This window comes from Thermobia domestica, chromosome 6 (assembly GCF_964235325.1).
Source record: "Thermobia domestica chromosome 6, izTheDome1.hap1.1, whole genome shotgun sequence".
Lineage (NCBI taxonomy): Eukaryota > Metazoa > Arthropoda > Insecta > Zygentoma > Lepismatidae > Thermobia > Thermobia domestica.
This window is the reverse complement of record NC_137459.1, coordinates 32,535,854-32,559,879: the sequence shown is the minus strand read 5'-3', so window position 1 is coordinate 32,559,879 and position 24,026 is coordinate 32,535,854. Positions and strand designations below refer to the sequence as shown.

The 24,026-nt window shown below is 34.4% G+C and overlaps 1 protein-coding gene across 1 annotated transcript in view; it reads left to right on the top strand.

Annotated features, from left to right (window-relative positions):
* Window positions 1–24,026, top strand: part of mGluR (metabotropic Glutamate Receptor) — a 1,220,665-nt gene that overhangs the window by 804,351 nt on the left and 392,288 nt on the right. The window lies entirely within an intron of this gene.

The following is a 24,026-nucleotide window of genomic DNA, read 5'->3' as shown; positions in this document are numbered from 1 at the left end:
CTTATGACTACTAGACTGATTCCAAGCATGTTACACAAATGTCTTTGAGATGGTCTCTACACATCCATCTCTTACATTTGATACACCACTTCTTTGCAGTTTGTCTCTTCCACTTCCACAGGCATGGTAACGTCCCCTGGAGCCTGATGGTTTTTCAAGATCGACCATTCTCTCTTCCTCAATACCAAGTAAGAATCGAAGTCTGCTCTTCTTTCTAATTTCAACTGGATATTGGAAAATATAGCATCGGCGTTGTATTTGAGATTTAGTCATTTCCCAGGCGATATACTTCAAAATAATCTCATTCGTGATAACTGAGGTAAACTGGTATTGAATATCAGAGTGAAAAGTGCATTCATTGCACATATATTTAGATCAAAAAATATCGCCATGGGTTATCTTGTTCCGTTTCAGTATAGGGTGTCACTTGCACTCATGTGATCAATTTCATAATCAATGTCATCAGAACACACCCTAGGCTTCTCCTCAGGACATTGCCTAACAATATTTTTTTTTTTTATCTTTTGTCGTATCTGTCTTCCGACATTTTGATATTTTACTTGTTACATACATAGGCGCGCAGTTGACCAATGCCACCCAAACACGCTGTTGCAGAGATAATTTATTTCTTACAAACTGTAGATGGGGTACAGAAGTGTACTATTGCCGCCACATCAAACACCAACAATTAACGTTCAGCTACTGAAAGGCGCAACTCCGAACACCAACACACAGTGTTGTCAGTTTGATACAAAAATCACTGAGGGACACCTGTCACCCACGCGCCTAATCTAGGGTTAACACCCTGCTACGAATACTATAACTACATTAATTTCATTTTGTTGAATTCTACCATTTTGACCAAAAATCATAAAGAATTGAACTTACTGTGTTGAAGTAGTTGAATTAACGCAGACATTCTTCGACATGCTTCAACAATTATTCTAGTCGAGATCTCACTCCGATCCCAACAGAGAGCGATAAGTGGAATATAAAAATGAACTGGAGTGTATTAACATATAGAATAAATATGTAGTAATACATGTTTAGCAGCCCACCAAAGATATTCTATACCCATTGGAGAGGACACATGTCAGCATGAAACATTGCACATAATACTATAATTACCTTGTATTTTATTATCTTTCTTCCTTTCTGTCTTTGTTTGTTTGTTTGTTTGTTTGTTTCTTTCTTTCTTTCTTTCTTTTTTTCTTTCTTTCTTTTTATTTCCTTATCACTAGCGCTGAAATTTTAGGCGTTTCATTAGGTGCAAACAACGTTGGCAATGCACAATCTGGAATATATTGTATATGTAAACCTAGAAGGTCTGGCACATTTGGTCAACAATTTTGGTTATTAAAAACGCTTCGTCACTTTTGAAACTTATGTTATGACACACACACACACACACACACACACACACACACACATATATATATATATATATATATATATATATATATATATATATATATATACTAAGTAGCTCTACTTGGAGTAACTCTCATATTTCTTACCTTTTAATTCAACTTTCCGTCACAAGGTGGCAGTATAACAGAAAAAAATATAACACTACCATAAAACAATCCATCCAAACACTTTATAGAAAAACAGTTAAGTTTACTGATTTCCCAATTCAGTAAACACAATAAATTTTAGGTCGAAATCGAAATCAGTTCAGTTACATGGTGAGAAAGCATCGAATGCACTACAATGGTCTGGACCTCTATTTAAATTGTACTTTCGTGTTATATGCGTATCGCTGCTGACAAAGGACGAACATGAAAAATCAATGAATTATTCAAGACAAATTTACAGGGTTCGTAACAAAATCGAAATATTTAGTGAGATTTGTTTTGTAATGAAAATGAGAAGAACAGTGTTGAAAGCTCTGAGTGTCAAAGTCGAGCAGAAAGTGTTCACTGGAGTTGCAGTGCAGTGTGAGAAAAAAATAAATAAATCTGGGTGACGTCTACTGGAAGAGGTTGGGGAAACTGGATTCATTGCACGTTAGAAGGAACGTGTTATTCTGCATCGTCTGTCATTCTTCCTTGATTAGAGAAAACGCATTAATAGCAGAACATCTAACGGAATCTGGCGTAATATACAAAATTCTGTTTCACAACAAATCCACTAAATATTACGATATCATTTTCAGATAAAATAACATAAGTAAAAATGGCAATGAAATCCTACTAAATTTTTCGCTTCCATTTTTTTTTTAAATTTTAAATTTAACCATTCATTCTGCCATACAGAAACTATAGAAATGAACTATTTATGATATGTGAATAAAATTGTCACAGACGCTTCTCAAATATTCTCTCGAGACAATTTGCTGTAGACATACAGTATGGAAACTTGTTTAAAATCATATATTACAAGGTCGTTGTGAAATTAGTGCAGTTCATAGGGAAAGAGTTCCTATGTATATGCATACGTAAGATATTATCCTAAATGCCTGTATAAAAATAATCAGACAGATCAAAACTGTATCTGTCTGATACAAGTAGACGCGTGACGGAGAGGTACATATCAGTTTTCCAAGTCACATTCCTAAGTTTGGATTTCAACATGATTGAAGTAGTTTACTTCTGGTATTACTATTAAACTTGAGAAGCTTCCAAAATTATAAAATTGAATCTCTAGTTACAACTTTCTTCCAAATTCTCGTGCATATTTTCTCTTAATAACAAAAATATATATTTAACTCTTTGACTACCAATTTTTTTAAATGTGAATATCCATTTTATATGTACATGTATTACTCCTTTAATGTGACATATTCCTGATATCTGTACACAGTTTTGTAAACGAAACAGTCTCCTGGTCATATTTGAACCGATAAGAGAACATGTCTTTTTTTTTTTTTTTTTTTTTTAGAATTTGCTAAACAAATATCCAAATGATGTTTTAATTATTCGCATGGGACACATGTATCCCGTGGGTAGTCAAAGGGTTAAAATAATATTTTAATTCAGTTCTCTGGCTTATCAGACATAGATCGTATCACTTTGTTCTCTTTTATAATTTTCTTGCAATGTTTTATATATGGCGTCGAAATCTTTATTAAACTTTTCATTATTGAGTAATGGCTTCTACACGTAATGCGTCAAGTCTGAACTCTGGAGATCACTCTAAGTAGACAAATGTCGAGCAACGAACCTCAGAAACCCTGTTGCAACACATCAAATTCCTAATTAATAAAATGTTTGGATCATTGCAGAACATATATTATCTATTTTCATCAGCCATCAGATTAATTGATATTATTTGACATCTAAACTATGCTATGCATAAATGTCGGAAGTGTTATAGAACGGGTAAGTCAGTCTGCCCGTCTGTTGGTTTTCTTTGTTTATCTATTGACAGATACCAGAACAAAACTTAAAAAGAAAATGGTAAGATATATCGACAAGCGGTTGCTAGCAATGGAATTAGCATCCAAAGTATATATTCAATCTCCTCCGTTAACCCTCTAATCAACCGAAAGTGCTAAAAATCACCTATTTCCGGTTTTAACGTTGATTTTATAGATAAAAACTGCAAAATATATTGTGACGCTTTTTTTTTTTTTTTTTTTTTGATTCACTGTCCGAAGAATGAGTTTCGTCTTCTCCGTTAACCAACTTTTCAAAATAAATGGTAAGAATTAATAGTTTCTAATTTCAAGAATGATCCAAATACAACAGAAATAGTAATACACATCAAGAAGTGATTTTATTGCATTCGGTTGAGCGTCTCAAGAAGAACGTACCATCACTATCCACAACACTCTACGGCAAGCGGAAGTGGCCCAAATTAATGATTTCCGGTTTCAACGTTAACCGCTATAGAACGAAAACGGTAATAGATAGCGAGAAATTTTCTTTCTTTCTTTCTTTTTTTCTTTTTTGTACAATTGATTCAACGCCTAAAGAGAACACACCATCACCACCCCCAGCACTCTACTAAAATCACAAGTGGTTGAAAATTACTATTATTATTTACGGTTCCAATACCTAGAATGAAAACCGTAAGAGATAGGACTATCGAAAAGATTTTTTTACACAGTGTCAGCGTCCCAAGAATGAGTTTATCTCAAATTGTATCTATCTGTTGTAACCAGAAGTGGTGAAAATCTACGATTTTTCGGTCACAATATTCATCGCATATATATCCCTCTCTGGTTACACTTACTTTCTTGCTCTTTCATGCTCTTCTGTCTTGCATTATATGTTTTAAACTACACATCACGAGTGACCTTTTCCAAGTTATTGTATTTCTTCCAAAGTATTTTTTCTCCTATGTTGATGGCAACACTGTTCAGCGGATTCTTCTAGACTTAGAGTCAACGCAAATAATTATTGTCAATATCTGATTTAAGGTGTACAAAACGTTAGTACCTCACATTCACATTGCATTCACATAGTATGGAAGTCACACGTAGATTCACACTGTGAAACGAAACTCATTTATAATAATAATAATAATAATAATAATAATAATAATAATAATAATAATAATAATAATAATAATAATAATAATAATAATAATAATAATAATAATAATAGTTTAGCAGAAATAAATTATTAAAAATAAATAAATAAGTTTCTTTTTATACAAATTATAATATGTCTAACTTTGAAACCAATTATGGTAGAAAGATCAACTTTTTTTGTTTGTTTTATTCCTTGAGAAGAAACGACTCTAATAGTTTTAATCACAACCATATCTGATACGCCAATTAAAAAATAGTATTTTAATATAAGTATTAAAGTCCACCTGTCAAGAAGTTTGACGAGGGTAAGGCATCCGCGCCCACCCTTTTTTTCTGTTTTCGTCCCGAGAGATATGAAGGGAAGGGTCTTCACATTCCCAAGTCTCTTTCAGCCATGTACACAGACCGTTTTCACAGCAGGTGTCAATGCGAATGTAAACATCCTGTCCTCACGTTCAATAGTCCAAGTTCGGCCACTTTCTCTCTCTCGCTCTCTTTTTTTCTCTCTCTCTTCCGAGGATGTGTTTCTACCCTGTAAGAAAATTATAGATATGTAGAAAAAATGGTGATCAATTATTTCTGATAGCCAGATGATAGACAAGCAATCTAAAATGCCTTCGAATTCAAAAAAATGTATCGACCATAACTTTGTCATCTGCTTATTTTCAGAAGGAAAAGTTATATTATTATTATTATTATTATTATTATTATTATTATTATTATTATTATTATTATTACTATTATTATTATTATTATTATTATTATTATTATTATTATTATTATTGTAACGTGTGTTCCTGTCACCATGGCATGGCACGTCCTCAGGTTGCGGATCGAGGAGAAGGCCTCTAGATATAGAGGTTAGCTGCGAATATACTGAATAAGCAGTCGCGGACAGACGACTAGGAGTGGTCCTCCAGCTTAGGGGTTTGGGTAAGGCTAACACCCTCATCCTGTAAAAAAAGGTACTTGTTCAGAAACATTCACAAAAGCCTCGGACAAGGACTGATAACTTGGCACGACATCACCAAAAGAAAATGGACATGAGATTTGGAACATGGAATATTAGAAGTCTTTATAGGGCAGGCGCGTTAAAATCTGTAACGAGTGAGTTAGAGAAATACAGGATGGACTTAGTAGGAGTTTAGGAAGTTAGGTGGGAAGGAAATGGATCTGAGAATTCCGGAAATTTTAGGTTCTTTTACGGGGAAGGAAATAAAAATCACCAGTTAGGAACAGGGTTTTTCGTTCACAAACGAATATTACCAGCAATTAAACGGGTTGAATTTGTTACTGACAGACTTTCTTTTATTACTCTTAAGGGACGGTGGTGTGATATTATTGTTTTAAATGTACATGCTCCAACTGAAGATAAGGATGACGATATAAAAGATAGTTTTAACGAAGAAGTGGAACGGATATTTGACCAACTCCCGCGATACCATATGAATATTCTATTAGGGGATTTCAATGCAAAGGTAGGACGAGAGGATATTTTCAAACCGTTTATAGGGAACGAAAGTTTGCATAAGGAAAGTAATGACAACGGTGTTAGACTCGTGAACTTTGCAACATCCAAAAACCTAATCGTGAAGAGTACAAAATTCCCACATCGCGACGTTCATAAATACACTTGGACATCACCAGACGGAAAAACACATAATCAAATTGATCACGTTTTAGTAGATAGAAGAAGACAATCTAGCATAATTGACGTCCGGTCGTTTAGAGGGGCTGATTGTGACACTGATCACTACCTGGTAGCAGCGATAATACGGGAGAGATTATCGTTGAATAAAGGTAATACTCAATGTCCGAAAACGGAGAGATTTAATTTAAAGAAATTAGAAGAGAGCCAGGTAAGAGAGAAATACCAGATTGGAGTTTCGAATAGATTCTCGGTTTTAGAAGACTCGGAGTGCACTAGTGTTGAGGATACTTGGATTGAAATTAGAGATAGCATTAACTGTTCAGCAATAGAAAAAATGGGATACGCGGAAATACGTAGGAACAAACCATGGTTCGACCAAGAATGCATTAAACTAGCAGAGAAGAGAAAACAGGCAAAATTACGGTGGCTACAAAATCCGAATGAAGTAACTACACAAACTTTTGCATATATCAGCGGGAAACTTCCAACATTTTTAGAACAAAGAAACGGGATTTTTTGAAAGGTAAAATTAAGGAACTTGAAGATAATAGTAAAAATAAAAATATTCGGGACATGTATAAGGGGATCAGCGAATTTAAGAAAGGCTATCAACCTCGTGCTTATATTTTAAAGAAATCTGACGGAACAGTTCTCACTGATACGGATAGCCTCTTAAATAGATGGAAAGATTTATTTGACGATTTGCTGAACACGCAGCCAAAAACTAATGTGCGTGGAGAAAAGGAGATACACACCACAGAACCGTATATTCCAGAACCCAATCGAATAGAATTGGAAGCCGCTATAAATAAATTAAAGAAACACAAATCTCCGGATGTAGATGAAATTCCGGCTGAGTTAATTTTAGCTGGAGGCGAAAAATTGTGGAACAAGATACACAAACTCATTCTCCTTATCTGGAACAAGGAAGAATTGCCACAAGAGTGGAAAGAGTCAATCATTGTTCCAATTCACAAGAAAGGCGACAAAACTGACTGTAATAATTATCGAGGCATTTCTCTTCTGTCAACATCCTATAAAATCCTTTCAAATATTCTGTTAGCAAGATTGACCCCATACGCAAATGAAATTATTGGAGATTATCAGTGCGGATTTAGACGAAATCGATCAACTATCGAACAAATATTTACCATTCGCCAAATACTCGAAAAGAAGTGGGAATACAATACCCCGGTACATCAACTATTTATTGATTTTAGAAAGGCGTACGACTCGGTTAGGAGAGAAACATTATACAACGTTCTTACAGAACTTGGAATACCGAGAAAGCTAATTAGATTAATTAAGATATGTTTAAGTGAATCCCAAAGTAAAGTCCGGGTAGGAAAATTTTTGTCCACGAGCTTCCACGTCTATAATGGCCTGAAACAAGGAGATGCGTTGTCGCCATTATTATTTAACTTTGTGCTGGAATACGCCATAACGAAAATCAAAGATAGCAACCAGGACCTAGAGTTGAACGGCATTCACCAGGTTATGGCATATGCTGATGATGTAAATTTAATAGGGGATGATAGGAGAACAATAGAAAGAAATGCAGATATCCTATTAAACGCTTCCAGGGACATGGGTTTAGAAGTAAATGCAGAGAAAACTAAATACATGGAAGTGCGTCGGGACCGTAATACTGCAAATTGTGGAGGCGTTAAAATATTAAATAATACTTTTGATAAAGTGGATACTTTCAAATACCTAGGATCAATATTAACAGACGAAAATCATATTCACGAAGAAATTAAATGTCGACTAAAAGCAGGGAATTCGTGTTACTATTCGGTTCAAAATCTCTTGTCGTCGCGAATTCTGTCGAGGCATTTGAAGCTTAAAATATATAAAACGATAATCATGCCTGTTGTTCTCTATGGTTGCGAAACATGGTCGCTTACTCTGAGGGAAGAACATAGACTGAAAGTATTTGAAAACAGGATTCTGAGAAGAATATTCGGACCCAAGAGGAACGAGAATGGGGAATGGCGGAAGCTTCATAACGAGGAACTACATAGTTTATACGGTTTACCCAACATTGTTATGGTCGTCAAGTCTAGGAGGCTTAGGTGGGCAGGTCATGTAGCGAGAAGGGAAGTAAGTAGAAACGCTTTCAAAGTCTTGACTGGTAGACCCATAGGAAAACGACCATTAGGAAGACCTAGGCGCAGATTGGAGGATAATATTAAGATGGATCTCCCAGAGATAGGGATACAAAGTAGAAACTGGATGCAATTAGCTAAGGATAGAAGTCAGTGGAGAGCTTTTGTGAACGCGGCACTGAACCTCCGGGTTCCATAGGCCTTATAGTTAGTTAGTTAGTTAGTTATTATTTGAAGTTAGAGTGCAAAACCACGAAGATACAAATGGCTCCATTGACTAAACGTGCACATAGCTGCCCCCATTCAGAACATCCCTTTAGGCGTTAGAAAACATGCTATAACAATGCGAAACTCGCAAAAATCTAGTTCAACTCTTATTGACCTCAGTAGTGCTTACTAATAGCGTAAATGCTATAAATATACATTTTTTACGGACACCTATATATGGGGGCCAGGACTACATTGTCGGAATCCTGTGGGGGCAATCCTCTGTCCCCCTTCCCTTCGCCACTACTGTATGCTATAATATTTGTCCGGAAGGGGAAAAATTCCCAAAATAATAGCGTTTTCTGATATATACTGTTCTTCCCGCACACTCTAGAATACATCTTGATGAACTTCCAGAGGTAACGGGGAAAAGAGGATACTTCACACCACATCGTCCAGTCTCTTAGTATGGAACCATTGAGGGAGACAAACTCTATAAAGATAACAATATTTGGCAGCTTATAGGTAATTTCAGGAACTGGTCGAGAACCTGTTTCATTCAGACATCCACCCCTTCCCCTCTATTTCACCAACCCCCGCCATTTCCGCGGCCAAGCTTAGAGTGGGGCGTGACTTAACCTCGTCAAACTTTGACAGGGTGACTTGAACACTTATATTAAAATATTATTTTTTAATTGGCGTATCAGATATAGTTGTGATTAAAACTATTAGAGTCGTTTCTTCTCAAGGAAGAAAACAAAAAAAAAAAAAAGTTTATCTTTCTAACATAATTGGTTCCAAAGTTAGACATATTATAATTTGTATAAAACGAAACAAATTTATTTATTTTTTTAATAATTTATTGATGCTAAACTAGTAGGCAAATGTACAATTTAAGTATTTCAACCCGTTAATAAACTTCTGTAGAATGCTGCAAATTTTTTCTTTCCCATTAGAGATACCTAGTTCCTTAGAAAATGAGAAAATTAGGTAGCCATGTTCTCCCCATAAGATCCAATATATATATATATATATATATATATTTGTGCCAAGAAAAGGTAGATCATCCCGTTAGAGGTCAATTGCTGTAGTTGAAATAATGATCAGCCTTACTCGGCGGCGCAAATCTGTTTTCAACATGGGGGGCGGGCGGATAAGACTGTTCCCATATATATTTATATATGTATATTAAGCGATGTTCAAAATATTTACGAAGTTGAAAAACAATGCTATCGAGGATCAGGGATGCAGAGTTGTCTTCAATGTTGGAAGGCGGGCAGATTTGAGGCTTACTCTGGGGGTGGGACATCAATTTCATCTCAGTTTCCTTTAACTCTATCCATCACGACTCTGGAATTCACTAAAGAAATAATAAACACTGTTGACCAGAGTATATACACTTGTTTATTAAAAACTAAATTACAGTGTAACGGTTTCGACAGCTTAATGTTGTCTTCATTAGACACTAACGAAGACAAGTCTGTTAGCGTCTGATGAAGACAACGTTAAGTTGTCGAAACCATTACACTGTAATTTAGTTTTTAATAAACAAGTGTATATACTCTGGTCAGAAGTGTTTATTATCACTTTCCTTTGTGGCAATCGTAAACAAATCAGCACATTCCCCCCCCCCAAAGAAAAACATACTTCAAATCGGAATATTAGGGGGCCAGTCCCCCAGTTCTAAGATCAGAGGGGACACGTCCCTCTCATTCCTGGGATTTGCGCCGGTGGTCTTACTGTAACTTTCTGTCATTACCATAACTTTATTATTTCGTGAGCCATGTCTTTATATTTGCCATGTACGTACTCAATGCTGTAGGTATGTTTTGAGTCAATAGTACTGCTACATTTATGAGTGTCATTTCTTCGCCCATTTTATTGATGACAGTGATGTCGGGTCTGTATACAGGTACCGATACATTTGTTCTGATATATCGATCTTAGCAGAGTTTGACTTTATCATTTCCAAGTAATTGACTTGGCTGGTATTTGTATCATAGCATCGCCTGGTATCGTTGATTAGTCCCATGTTATGCGTCAAAGATTTGTGAACTCTTTTTTTTTGTACTGGTGAAAAATGAATTATTATTATTATTATTATTATTATTATTATTATTATTATTATTATTATTATTATTATTATTATTATTATTATTATTTGTAGTAGTAGTAGTAGCGTGTGATCTCTATCAGTTTACTTGTCGCCAACACAATAGTTTTCCAGCTAAGCTTTTGCATTGTGCTTCACCAGGGACGTACGCAGGTATTTATTTCGGGAGGGGCTAACGCGTTTTCGGGCGGGGGGTACAAATACAATTTGAGTCTAAATTATATGAAAATTTCTAAAATTACCCATAAAAGTAGACTACATTAAAAAAAAAGTCGGGATTTCGGGGTGTTGGTTCGGACCCCCAGTACCCACCCCCTGCGTACGCCCCTGTACTTCACTCAACGTTTTCACTTCATCTTCTGTCATCTTTGAGATTACAACTTCTTTCAATGTTTTGGCTGTTCTATTATTACACTATTTTCTGTTATATTATTATCCTCTCCCCTACTTTTTCCAAAACTTTTTTCGTATATTTGTCGCCATATTCGGCTAACATGAATTCTGCCTCCATATTTATATTTCTAGTACCTATTTTCACCCTTCATTTAAATTGCCTCTGAAAAATACAAGGACTTGGCGTGGTAGTAGCCTTCATTTGCTGTATATATTTGGGAAATATTATGTGTACTAAACTTTTAGTTAGCGATTTATGGGCGGATAAGTTATGGGTTATATTTCCGAAATCAGGAAGCATATTGTCGTATCAGATTCAACACCGTGTATCTCCAATTTTGGCGAATTTGAGTTTTTGATACCTTTAGAATCAGTATAGGATGGCGCACAATCTGGTTAAGTAATGCACCTATATCACGACAAATGTTAGATGTTTCAAATATAGGGTGTTTCAAAACAACATCGACAACGTTTGGGAGGTGATTCCTGACACCAAAATAAGACAAGAAGTATAAACCAACCTGGGTGCACAAACGCTTCCTTTCGGAATTATAGGCTGCCGAAAACTTTAAATAATGAACTTTGAAGGTACATAGGTCCAAAACTATCGGACCAACCGTAGTGGGTCAAGGCTTTACTTTTAAGAACTAATTTGGCGCTATTCAAAAAAAAAAAGGCAAGTTTCAAACTCTTAAGGTACACTCGCAACATTTTTACAGAGGGAGTTTGGATACGGTCATATAATTTGAAGTACTTACCAATACAATATAAAAAAGCTATATATTCTTTATAACTAATTTAAGCATCATTTATATATATATATATATTGTTGCTCATCCGCACAATGATCTTCAAGAAGTTTCGCAAATGCTTTACTTAACTTCTGTTCTGTGATGTATTAATTTTACGTGAATATAGAGGAGTGTGTGGGGGAAAGAAGTGTTATATACATATTGTGTATGGCTATGATCCTCTGAAACAATTATGACCACCAACAAAGTAAAGAGTTTGATTTGTCCTGATTGAACGTTTCATTTCATTTCGTGAAGAGCTATTCGCTTTGTATGATACCATGGCGGACAAATTGTGTGTGATCATTTCTAGAGCCATCAATTATAATCAACAAGTGATTGTTCGGCTGTTCGATGTGTCCAGATATTAAGTACTCTGCAATGCATATTAAAGCCTTTTTTTTTTTTTTTCTCACCGGAATGTCATCGCTGTTCAATGCTAAACAATGAGTTATTATCCAAAATCTACTTTGAAACGAGTGAATACAATGTGTTCCACTTAAAATAATGTTTCATTTCACATGAAAATGGAGACAAAGAAATGCTATTTGAGTTTATTGTATCTTTCGCTTTCTAACTTAATACAAACAACTTTATATTGTCTCGTATGAAAAGAGAGATATAGCATAATTTCAGCATTATTTTGATAAATTACGCAAGCAGATGACATTTGAGACAATTTTATGCTCTCATTGTTACGTAAGGGGAAAAAGTGACAATTGCAGACCATCACAAAACATTTATTTCTGAAAGCTAAACAAGGAGAATTCAGTTGCAATATATCAATTTCAGTAAGCGTATACATGTATTCGCACCTTCTAGAGAAAAGTGACACAAGTATGAAACCTAAAGGTCCAAGTTCGTATCCCTCGCGAGAAAAGTAACATAACACGAAATTTGTCATTTTTGTTCCAATACACTATGACTTTGAGATAATTTTAAAGCTATATTTACAACACTTTTACACACAAAAGTAAAAAAAAAAAAAAGAACATTGTGATTATAAAATAACTTTAAAACAAGTTGCAAGTTATGCCATTTTCTCGTGAGGGATACGAACTTGGACCTTTAGGTTTTTTGACTTGTGTCACTTTTCTCTAGAATGTGCCATATATCGAGTTTTCTAGAAATGGCACCCACGAACAACACAGCGCTATTCTTCAGGTCAAAATAAAGCGAAAAACCCTATATAATGACATACAGCCGCTATAGGGAATCAAAATTTCACTATGAGGAAACGTCGCAGATGAACTTGGCACCAATAGCATTGCTCCACGAATTCATCACACAGTTTATGCTAATAGGTGGTGCGATAATAGCATCGATTGTTATGTTAATAAGTAGTGCTATTGTCAATACATATCGACTTTAACTTCCTCCCGGGAAGAATCGATGTATCTATTTGATAGATTGGTATATTTTGTCTGTGGTTCTTTGTCTAGAACGTTGCCAAATAATGCAATTTGCGTCTTCAGACAGGGATCCAAAAGGTATACAAATAAATATATTTTTCGCTTTATTTTAACTTGCAGAATAGCGCTCTGTAGTCCATGTGTGCCATTTTTAGAACACCCGATATATATTCTTGAATTGAATGCTAATATTGGTTTCATCTTGTAATCCTAATACCCTTCATTCAAATGTAAGGGTTGTCCAGTGCTTTCCCTTACCAAATTACCATATCATCGACGCCTGTCATGCATTACTATAGGAAGGGCATAATGTACGTAACAAGTAGAAATCTTAGATAATTTGCTAATAGATATTGTAATTGGGGATGTTAGAACTGACAAGTTGCGCCCAGGATTTTGTAAACATTGAATTTGGTAGAGCGAAAAGTACAGGATTTGATTTGGGTTGCATATAAATAAGATTAAACATATATAAAAGAAATTAGATTGTGATGTTGAAGGCGTTGCAAAGGGTGATAAGAGAGTAATCTTTAGGGCTGGTTAATTTATTTGTATTTACTTGTAAATTTTGGTGTTTTTTTGACGATTTTTTTTTTTTTTTTTTTTTTTTGTGGATTGATGTTGGTTTATCCTTTTCTTTGGTTTACTGGGCGTTTAGGTAGTTGTGTGTTAAGGGTTTGTAAAATCTGGGTAGGGAAACTAACGTTGCAAATACAGTAAATTTAATTAAAGTTGAAATTGCTCTTTAATGGATTATTCATTGCAACTGATAGCTACAACGTTAGCTAAGGCAAAGTGCTTTTTTAAGTTAAAGCGATATAAACTTTTTTGTAAACTTGGAATTGTGGCTTGTGTTTTTACATGTTAACTTGTTTTTTTATACAATTTAAACTACCTATTTTTAAAAAGTGTCTTAATGATTTTGCTTAATGTTTCTCTGGGTTAATATCCTGGGTTGTTGACTTTTTTTTTTAGTTTTAATGAAAAATGTGTGCTTATAGATTAACCAAAGGCGAGGTAATGATAGAAATGTTGACAGGGAAACAATTTGTTGTTTTTAATGATTAAAAATTACAAGTGTAAGAAAGAAATGGCAAACAACAAAACAAAACAAAAAACTTCCTAGTTGGAAAAGCAAATGAACTTTAAAAAAAATCAAAAAAGTAATTTAACATTCAATAATCAATTATGCTTTTCACATAATAAATTTTAAATAAACTGTCCCAAAGTCCAAACTAAATGTTTCATTCATTATGTATTCAAATAAACATATTTTCACAATATTAATCAGAAAAGTGAAGAACATGCAAATTACGAACAAAATGCTATTGTTGAAAGAACATGAAAGTAAATGCCACTTTCTATAGACGATTATACTTTTTACTACATTCAGGCTTGCCATCTTGACATGTTCTGCAAATTAGCATGTACTGGCAATATTAGGCTATGCAGTGTCTCTGTCTTGAACCGTTTCGACAAGTTGACTTACCAGTAAAAGTTCGAATAGGACAAAAAAAAAAAAAAAAAAAAAAAAAAATTGGTCTAGGAATTAACTCGTGCGGGTGGACAAGAGATGGCGCAACGAACGGAGCGTCCCACAGTTCCGTGTATCCACACATGTGTTGCAAACCCCTGTCATCGCGTATCGTTCGTAGTATAGGGCAGTGGATTAAAGCGTCAACAACACCAGTTTGTAGTTAAGTGAACATGGCGCAATTTGTGTCTGATAAAGTGTTTTTGCGGGGTGTCCTGCTGCATTACTTTAACATGCAGAAAAGTGCGACTGAAAGTCATCGTATTTTGGTGGAAGTGTATGGTGACCATGCTCTAGCTGAGCGAACGTGTCAGAAGTGGTTTGCACGGTTTAGAAGTGGTGATTTCGGCTTGGCAGACCAAGAGCGAGCTGGACAGCCAAAAAAATTTCAAGACGAAGAATTGACAGCATTGCTCGAGCAGGATTCGTGTCAAACGCAGGAACAACTTGCAGCAGCATTAGGCGTTTATCAAACAACAGTCTCCAAACGCTTGAAAGCCATGGGAATGATTCAAAAGATGTCACATTGGGTTCCACATGAATTGAAAGACAGAGACTTTGAAAGACGAAAAACCATTTGCGAATTGCTGCTTCAACGACAGAGCAGAAAGGGGTTTCTGCATCGAATTATTACGGGTGATGAGAAGTGGATCCATTACGAGAACCCTAAACGAAAAAAGGCCTGGGTGAAACCAGGTGAACCAGGTCCATCACAACCAAAACGAGATATTCACTGGGCAAAGGTTATGCTGTGCATATGGTGGGATATGAAAGGTGTGGTGTACTATGAGCTGCTGCAACCGGGTGAAACTATGAATGGAGAACGTTATCGACGACAATTAATGCGTTTGAAGCAAGCTCTGGCCAGAACACGACCAGAATGGGAGAACAGACATGATAAACTTATTGTTCAACATGATAACGCTCGCCCACATGTCGCAAAACCGGTCAAAACCTATTTAGAAAATGTCGGATGGGAAGTTTTACCCCACCCGCCGTATTCACCAGACGTTGCTCCTTCGGACTACTACTTGTTCGATTGCATGAACAACGATTTGATTGGACAGCGGTTTACGTCTTCGGAAGATATCGAAACATGGGTCTCTGACTGGATCGCTTCCAAGGATGAGGACTTCTTTCGCCACGGAATCCGTACATTGCCTGACAGATGGGCGAAAGTAGTGGCTAGCGATGGACAATATTTTTCTTAAGGTATTTATGTATTTTGTGTTTGTACTACAGCTTCAATGTGTGCGTACCAACCGCACAAATTAATTCCTAGACCAAATATATATTATTATCTTCTTCTATTATCGTATTCAACATGTCAAAATAAGTGCTCATGGAAATTTATAAAACCTGACTAACATTGATTTGTAACATAAATGAATTTAAAATTCACCCCTTCATAACATTTACATTCTGTCAAAACGTTAGATGTTTACTTGCATGCGTATAAGTCAAACACTAATGAAAATAAAAAATACGAGTTATACTTAATTTAAACTGTGATTAAGTTACTTTTATTTTGATACAACTTAACTTGAATGTTTCCCAAAACAATATATAGGTATACCGCATTTGAATTGCAGTTAAATGGTCTTTGTTATAAGTCTATAGTAACCACGATGAGTCGTGAAGCCTGGGCTCTACACGAATCATATAACTGCTTTCCCTCACGTTTGTTAGATCGGAATAATTCGGCACGAGTCGTGGAACTGTCTTCCGAACGCCCACTTGAAAAAACAAATGAATAACAGAAGTGCTCCATCAACATTGACAAACTTGGAGGACATGGTGAACGAGCCACAAAATAGCAGCACTTATAAAACTATAACATAAACACTAATAATTATTCGAAATATAAGAAACAATAATAATAACAAAAAGATAAAACAAGCACTACAATAAAAATATACCAAAACGAAGCTTGATAACGGCAATCCGACAATATTGTACTCTCCGGATACGTTCTTCCTATAGCACGAGAGACGATACCGGCAAAATTTGATGGATATGATTTGACGACTTGAACACACCCTCGCGTTCAATTCAGTGGTGAAATTGATAAATCCAGGTCAAGCTTCACGAGTCCTCCCTATCACTATAGTCGGAATACTCCCAAACAAAATAATAATAATAAAATAAACGAAAAAAATAATTGATAATTTCTTGACAAATATGTCCGTTTTCTGATTGTATTTGCTTATAGCTTGGGTTCTTTTTGTTATGTATTAGAAGTCTATTAACTATTGTCAACACAGCGTGAATGTTACATTTTGTTGATACAGCGTAAATTGTTGATAAAAGAAGAACTCAATTCCAGCCACCATCTCTCTATTATCCTATCCGGGCAATTAGCAGAAATATAGGTAGAGTAATGGAAGTAAAGTATATTATTTTCGCAGGAATTATGTATTAGAGCTAGCAACCAAAAATTCCAGGATATATTTGGAACAGAAAATAGTATGCTCTAATTGTTTTATTGGTGCATTGTGTACAAGTATAATATACACCAAAATAAAACTCGCTTTACTGTAATTAAAACGAGATACAGATTCTATATACCTACATTTTAATTAAAACGTACATGAATAAACATTATATTCCACTTTGCTAAATAAAATTTTCTTTTTCTTGTTTTTTTTTAATTTTTATTTTTATTTTTTTTTTTTGTGATTAGAATAGAGAACACAGTGATACCTTTTTCTCAAGTACTACTGGAGCAATCAATACAACATTCGCCCAGTGTCTTTGAAATACAACGAGATATACGTTTGTTTGCTTGATTGTTCTGAAGCAGTATTGTCAAGTTATAAGCAAGTAAAATCAGGAAACGAACATTTGTTGTTGTTGGGAAATTTTCAAGACTTCCCTCAGTTATTTCCGTTTCAGAAAATATTCACTTTATACTAAAGCTATATACTCACTAAATTCAAATAAGATATAACTCATATTTCGATTTTATTTAGGGATTGAGTTATGTGTGTGTAAGTAAAGGTCTATGATTTTGCCAGAAGAAGAAAATCTTATAAAGGGGCAAGTTTTATATTTATTTTCGTAGCAAACATACGGCTATCAAATTGAGCAAGTCTCCATGATCACTTATTTTAACATACTGAACAAAATCAAATTAGAAAATATAACGGTCTTTTTAATTCCGCCCCCCCCCCATCCATACGGACGTTTGCTTGTTAGAGTATTCTGAATTTAATAGGGCCATCTTACTTTGACTATATCGGGTGGCCCAAAAATAGGTATACAGTACCCTACTGATCAGCTCATTGCATTTTATATCATTTCTTATTGGTATTCATCAGGTAGACTTAGTTTCTTTATTATTTGTCCTTAATGTGTTTTTACTTACATCTTAAGCTCGGAAGAGCCGAAGCAAATAAACCCATAAACTGCAATGTTATACTAGATCAATGTACGGGAGTATACCTATTTTTGAACCACCCTGTATTTTGAACTGTAACTTCTGCCAACATTGTCATTCAAACTCAATCAGGCCAGGGCTAAATTAGATGCAAATATTGAGTTAGGGTATTAACGAAAATCCCATAAGTAGTACCCAAAATCGGACACTTGACCCCAAACAAAAGCTAGTTTAACAATAATATGAAACTCATTGACCTAAAAGCTGAAATCTGCAAATATATATTACCAACAGGAAACGGGTAGATAAGTTGGATACATATATTTGACCTAACCTTAATCATTTGATTTTAGCTTTTGATCTACGTTAAGAGGAAATACAGTTAGGTGATTATGAAAACAAAATGAATTGGAAAATTCAATGGATTCGAAATTACATGTTCCATTTCCTTTACATGAAAAAAAAAATGATATTTGAACATTCGTCTGTTCGTTTTTCCCATGAAAACGTATCAACTTCCCAAGAAGCCATACCATCTGTAATAAATATTAAACTTAATGGGCCGTATTCAGAGTCTTTTTGGCGTATGATTAGAGTCATACTAAGTTGCCTGACCATTGCATGAAACATATGTTAGTCGAACTATTTAGTATGACGCTAGTCACGCCTCAGAACGACTCTGAATACGACCGAATACGTTTATAACATTATCTAGTTTATCTTTCTTCGAGTTTTCTTCCTACCGTCCAAAACATAAAAGTGGTTTATTCAAGAATCTTTAATGAGATTTTTTTTAAAATAACTCTAATGATTTTGTTTATTTTGCATATAACAATACTTTACTAACAACCATATACTGTGGTGCAAATTACTTTCCTGGGAAAGCTCTAGGATGAGGAGTTTGTTCTTAAGCGCAAGTTCTTTTCGGACATTTTTTTTTTCATATTTCATAAGTCTAATGTAATGACTAATATTGCCACTTATAATCTAAGAACATGAGATAACTCATTTATCCTGAAAAGAACATCTATGATCTCAAGTTTATTACTGGGGCGAGTTTATTCTACATTGTTTCTTTAAAATTATTCAGGCGATTTAGTTGATATTTTAAACATACATATTGGATTAATAACCTTGTATTATGCCATATCAAATTTGTTTTGAAAAAATCTACGGGGGGTAGTTAAAAATTTAACACAAAAACGGTGTTAGATACCTAAAACCTCGGTGAACTAGTGTTATCCATGAGACTCAAGAAATTTGCCGTTTCGTCTCGAATTTAGAAAGCTACTTTTCATCTCAAGAATAGCATTAATTAGAGAAAATATTTGATTAGTATTTATATTTTTAAAAAAATCAGTTAAATAGTAATTTATGAATTTGGCATTTCATTGTTTGTAAGCTGACATATACAGGGTGTTTCAAAACAAAACCGACAACGTTTGGGAGATGATGCCCGACACCAAGATAAGACGAAAAGTGTAGATCAACCATAGTACACAAATGGTTTCTTTCGGAGTTATAAGCTGCCGAAAACATGAAAAAATGAAGTTTAAAGGTCCATAGCTCTAAAACTATGGAACTTAGCTCAGTTGGGTCAAGGCTTTATTTATGGACTAGTATGTGCCCTGTCCAAATATTCATGTTTCAGATCCCACGGTATTTCCGCAACAATTTTTATACGGGTGGTTGGTGAGTACTTCAAATTATATGCCTGAAGCTAAACTGTTTTTTTATAGAAGATGTTGCATGAGTACCGCAGGATTCTGAAACATGCATTTTTGGATTGCGCATGCGTGACTTCCTGTACGCTGATAACAACTGCCAACCATAGTTTCTGGAATTCGAAATAGGACATGTTGAAATTTAGCTTTTTCGCGATTTTGAGCAGCCCTAGCTCTAGACCCACCGGTTGCTCGGACTGTGCCTCGCGTCTGTTATGCATCAGCCTTTGCATCAAGCGTAAATTTCGAGCATTTGCTCTTTAACATTTTCTTACTTAGAACTAGCTGGAAGCTCCGCCCCCTAACCTCCGTCTTTATTCGGTCTAAGGCTTCGCACCTCTTAAATCCACAATTCTACTAAATTTCAAGTTTCTTTTCGTATTTCAACGTGTAAAAGATACTATTGTGTACCCCAAGAAAACACCCATTTAAATAACATGATACTTCTTCATATCCCGTCTAGATCCCTTAAGAACAAAAAAAAATATTAACTTTTGGCAATTTTTTTTTCTGAATTACTCCCGGAAGGCAAAAATAATGCAAAATTTTATCATTCTAGTCCTGCCGGAAGTGGCTAAATCTTTTGGGGTGTAGAAGATATCCCATATAAATAAATAACATACGGGAATAATTTTCAGTTCCCCATAAAACCGCTTTAAATTTTGAAATTTTATTTTTAGTGGTATACAGTAGTAACGCTAAGGAAATTGTAAAAGCATAGCGAATTTAAAGTTTTTATTCCAATTTAAAGTACCTATAATATAAGATTATAAGGACAAAAAACAAAAAAAAAACTAATTTAAATAGCAGGTGGAATTTCTTCATGTGTCCTTTAGACCATTAAAAATTAAAAAAAAAAAATATTCACTTTTTGCAATTTTCCTGTGGGTTAGTCCCGAAAAGCTACAATCATGTCAACTTTAATCACTGTAGACCTACAGCAAGTGCTTAATAATTTTGGGATGTAAAAGAGATCCCATATAAATAACACAGGGAAGATTTTTCAGTTCCCCATAAAACCAATCTAAAGTTGATTTTTTTAAAAACTTTTAATGATATTGTTACATAATCCTATAGGAAACGTACAAGTGTACATAATTTCAAGTTTTTATTCTAATTTTAAGTACCTAAAACTCGAGATTATATTTTTTAAAAAAAGTTTTTTTTTTATTCTTCATGTTCTCTTTAGAGCCCGTAAAAACTAAAAATATTCACTTTTGATATTTTTCCTGTGGATTAGTTCCGGAAAGCTATAATGATACCAAATGTTAACTTTCAACTTCAACCGGAAGTACCACTTTATTTTATATCAGTTTATATATATGTATACGGTATATATAGTGTTAGGAAGGTTATCGTGTGTGGGTGTGGGAATATGTTTTGATACTAAAATTGTAAGAAACAATTTAATTTGATAGTATTTAATATAGTTTGAAGAACGTCTTTTGTATTAGTGATACATAAATAGCTTTATATGGTACAAGTAACTCTACATAAACGTTCTCCATACACGAAGTTTGTAAATTTCTTGAAAGATAGTGTAGAATTTTTTTTCAGCATGAAACGAAGACTAGTATAAGGAACTCTAGCTTGCGTGACTTCCCTTTTTCGCCTACGTTATAGAAAAACGAGTCAATTCTGTAGCAGCTGGATAGCTCTTAACTCCCAGAGAGAGGCATTATCTCTTGCGTGAAAGGAAGAAATTGTGCCGTACAAAGGCATTCGTCAGCTAGCAAATGTTTCTAGTCTAAAATAAATTAAAGGGTATTGACAGAAATGAAACGCTTAATTACTAGTATCATTCATATTGATCTTATATTAGCGATGTATAAATCAATTATAGTCAAGATTTGTTTTTGTTTAATACCCGCTTCTAATGTGTAACATCTCTTACCGCTTCTATGTATTTGCATAATAAATAAAATCAACGAACATTTGTGGACAAATTTCTTAGTAAATATAAAGAAAGAACAAAATATTTTCCGACCAAAATATGAAACTGAAAGATCAAATTTTACTTGTATCTATCTAATTTATAAATTCGACTATCACCAATTCAATTATTGTTATATATTTTATCTATCTTATATATAATACGCTCTCGCCTTCGGCGCGGGCGGTCCCGGGTTAGATTCCCGATGGGTACACTCGGTCGAAAAAATGTTAAAAGCTTATTCCGGTCGGTGAGCATCCAGAATGAGGTTTTCCTGGGTTTTCCTCATTCGCACCAGGCAAATGCTGGGATGGTAACTACTTATAGATCCCAGGCTGCTTTCTTCCTCCCCCAATCTTTTCTAGCTTCCCTTTCCTCGGACATTTTGCTCGCCAAGGGACGTCATCCCTCATGCGTGACGGACTAAATGTCCTTACATGCCGAAAGCCCAGAAATATAAATCCTAATCCTATATATATAATAAAATTGATAGTGTCTATCTTTGTGACTCATATTTTCTTCAACCAACTGACCAATCTTAAACAAATTCTCAACATAGATTATTATGATCGGGCTTGGGATGGTCGTTATCTATTCTCTTTGACGGCAGAACTTAGGAAAGGGGGAGGAGGGGGTAAAAAATGAATAAAACTTAATAACTCTTGAAACACACTAACGATCGCCATCAAGTTTTCAACATGCATTAAGATAGGACCTGCAATATATATTTTTTTTTTTAAATCTAATTTTGACAGTACAACGTAAGGGAGTGGGTGGAGGATATATATGTAAAATTCAATGTATATACAAATGAAACCTCGATCAAATTTTTAACATTGATGAGGTTTGAACCATATATATATATATATATATATATATATATATATATATATATATATATATATATATATATATATATATATATATATATTGTTATTTCACTTTGACAGTGCACGTAGGGGAGGGGGATATATATAAAAATGATCTAAAATGACCGATATTTGTGTTGAGTTTATAGTTTTCGGGGTAGCTGAGGTGAAGAGTGATACTTCTGATGCCGTTTAAAGTTATCCACTAAAATCAAAAGTACTATATTTCACGGGTACCAAACATATGAGTTAAAAAAATCCTGCATTTTGATTTTTTTTTATTTTAACCCAGCGAAGAGAAGAGGATAATCTATTGCTTTTATTGTTTCAAATGAAACATGAAAGAAATCGCATTAAAAAATCAAATGAAACATCTTTCTCAAATTATGTACAAAATGTTACAATTATCCATAAATGCAATTCTCTGAAAGAACCATACATATATTAAGAGTGTTAAGCTATATAACAAAATAAAACTTAAAAAAAAAATGGCGCACAGTAGTAACTTGACCGAGTATGCCTGCCACAATGATGAGATGATGATTTAGAGTTTAACGTCCCGTTCAGCAGCGAGGCTATATGAGACGTGGACCTACTGATTAACGTGGACTCCGAACCACTTGAGCCTGCCACAAAGAAACCGCACTGTAACCGTGGGGTTAAAGTGGGATCATCAATAAGCCAGCCCTGCAAACTATTATCATATTTAATAATCAATTATAAATTTAATTTAATTTAATAATTCAACAAATGTATTTGAATCGATTATTGCAGTTAGGACTTGAATCCAGCTTTTATGAATTTGATTTATGAGCATTTTTCTTTAATGTCCTAGTAATTTACGAAACGGATTCAGACCATTTCTGGAATCACCAATTTGGCTATTTCCAGTTTCTGAGTACATTAAATGAGGCGCCTATTTAGTATCAATATCCTCCAAATCCATTCTTTTTTCTTTTACCGAAATTGAATTATATATCGCTTGTTATATGTTTGATCTCAAGGAATTCCATAGAAACAGAATTTTGTTTTAAAAGCTTAATATTTCATACTAAAATAATAGTTCAAATATGGGTCTTTGTGCGCGCGTATGTGGAGCTTCACTACACGTTTTGCGAGATTACTCGAAACTAAGCGAAATGGGTGTGACAGACCTTGATACTAGGCGAGTGAAATTATATATCTTATTATTGAGTGGAATCTATAAAAAGTTGAGTATTCAGTAATAATATATATATATATATATATATATATATATATATATATATATATATATATATATATATGACAGTTATTGAGAAAAAAAGCAAACAATATACCTATATTATCTTTAAACTTATTGTTCATCTTTGGTTAGGAATTAATCTGAAACAAAGTGTACTGGAAAATATCGTTGAAATATTTATGTTGTTAAGAAACATAATTTGCATGG